The following is a 2,315-nucleotide window of genomic DNA, read 5'->3' as shown; positions in this document are numbered from 1 at the left end:
AAAATGTGGGCATCATGTTCCTGATTTCCATTAGCTTGCTTACGTCCCATATAAATCAAATAAGATCCGAGTCCTTCCATTAGTGTCGTAATTATGGTATCATTCATAACTGCTGTTAGTCGTTTAGGTAAAAAAACTTTACCGACGTTGTCCAGATATGCTACCATCATAACCCCATGTTGTGTGTTTGCCTTGGTTAAATTGATGATTTTATATTTCTTGTTCACTTCCAAATCGTTGGCACTGACATATGTATCAGTATATTCACAGGCAGCAATTTTATTCAGATTTAATAGTTGATCAGCCATTACAGAATCCTTTGAAATTTAAATGCAAAAATACACAGCGGAGCACATACAACTTCTCACAAAGATAGTTTTAATAAAACTGGTGAAATGTGTAAAAAACGGAACTTTTATAATCAATTTTTGCGGTTAACAGATAACACGCTTTCCTAAAAAATAATAATGAAATAAAATATGATTTAATACTAATTTTGTGGTTTACCTTATCGTAGGAATTTTGTGACGCACTTTTTGTTTGATAAAAATTTGATAAAAATTTTCCTAAAAAATTAAACACATTTTTAGCAATCAAATGTGGTAAACAAATTTAAAAAATTAAAGAATTTACCAAAAAAAGATTATTTATGTTGGTTTTAGAGAAGAATTCAGTAGTCTGAATCGGAAGAATTTGTGGATGAAGAACTTGTGCCGAAGTCAATATTTTCGATAAACTTACGATGCGTCTTTTTGGCACAACTTTTGTAGGTCTGAAGCTGAAATTAGATGTTTAAATTAGATGTTTAGAAAGAACGTTTTATTAAGTTGTAATATAAACTTACTGTAAACAAACACTGATGAATACACCAACTACACCAACTATCTTCTTCACGAGTATAATCTGTTAAATTTTCAACCAGGACTGCATTGTGTGTAATAATCTTTTTAAAAGATAATTTTTTCAATTGAATTAAGATGGGTTCTCGCGGACAATTAATGTTAAATATAGATAAAGTTTTAGGTCCCGCTTGTATGACACTCTTAGTAAACTCATCATATTCAAAGTAATTATTTTCATTAAAAAAGTACAGCTTTCCGTTTAAATATCTAAATGTCCTTGTTATTTTATTAGGAACACCTTCAAATAATTCGTTTGTTAAACCAGGAACATTATATCCAGAGATGCAACTAGATAATGTAATATATGTATTATCTCTGAGAAAAAGATAAATACCACCTGAGTAAGTTGTTATCGCTGCCGAAATTGGACTTGATATTTTAAATTCTTCGCTTATAGATTTCGGATAATTAGTTTTAAATCTAAAAGTAGATAATGAAAAAAATATAAACTTCAGCTTTTACAATAATTACTATATCATCTGTTGAGGGTTTATGATAAATTGTTGTAAATTCTTCAAAATCTTTTGGTAAAAAATGTTAACCGCCCAGTAATTAATTAAGGTTTTGGATATGAATTTTTACCTATTTCAATTAAACAAATCCACTTTTTTTATAAAAGATGTATAAATGTGTTTTAACTATTAGAAATGTATATATTGTTTGTAAACTATTGGATATAAATTTTTTGGGGAAAATGATTGTAACGATAAATTAATAATCAAATACAACTGGATATTTATAAAATTTTTGATTCATAAATTTACAAGAAAAAAACGTTAGACAGGAAATAAGATAACAAAAATAATCAGAATGAATATTATTTTTTATTATACATAAAACAAACTACATACTTAAACTAAAAAAGTCATACACCTAAATAAATTTTTAATTGCAGTTTTTAAGCCAAACCTAACGCTATGAACATCATAAAAAACGCTATGAACATCATAAAACGATCCAACATGTATGAGGTTTAATGTACCCATACCCAAATGTCAATTATACCCCGCTCCTCATCGGTGTCTATCGCGGCGGTCAAGCGCCCCACGGTAAAAATATCAAAATAACCTCCAAGGGATGGGGGCGGTTCCAGTCGCAGATAGATGTTAATAAGGGAAACCCACTCGAAGGTGCCCGCGGGAATTTGGGTGAGGAGGTGGTCCACCTCCTCTTCGGTTAACCCAGCGTGGTTAACAACCAAATCTGGGTTATAGTCCCCATAGTAACCTGCGGGATGTTCTGTAACAAAAGAAAGAGAAATTTAATAAATAGATTACATTAATTTATTAAGACTGATGATGAAGTGTTGTAATTAAATTTCAAACAATTGATTCGGAAAAAATTTAAAATAAAATAATGTAAAAATTATTTCTACTTACTAGACATGATGGTTGTGTTGACTGTTGATATTTC

At 29.9% G+C, this 2,315-nt stretch overlaps 1 long non-coding RNA gene across 1 annotated transcript; it reads right to left on the bottom strand.

The window, feature by feature from the left end:
- Positions 1-21: 21 nt before the first annotated feature.
- Positions 22-1,922, bottom strand: LOC135267894 (uncharacterized). Its single transcript, XR_010336275.1, has 2 exons — positions 508-1,922; positions 22-454 (listed from the first exon to the last, which is right to left on the bottom strand). It is a non-coding gene; the product is annotated as an uncharacterized LOC135267894 (long non-coding RNA).
- Positions 1,923-2,315: the final 393 nt, after the last annotated feature.

The sequence above is a fragment of the Tribolium castaneum genome, unplaced genomic scaffold (genome assembly GCF_031307605.1).
Source record: "Tribolium castaneum strain GA2 unplaced genomic scaffold, icTriCast1.1 ptg000170l, whole genome shotgun sequence".
NCBI classification, from domain to species: Eukaryota; Metazoa; Arthropoda; class Insecta; order Coleoptera; family Tenebrionidae; genus Tribolium; species Tribolium castaneum.
The sequence above is the reverse complement of the archived record's forward strand: the minus strand, read 5'-3'. Positions and strand labels throughout refer to the sequence as shown.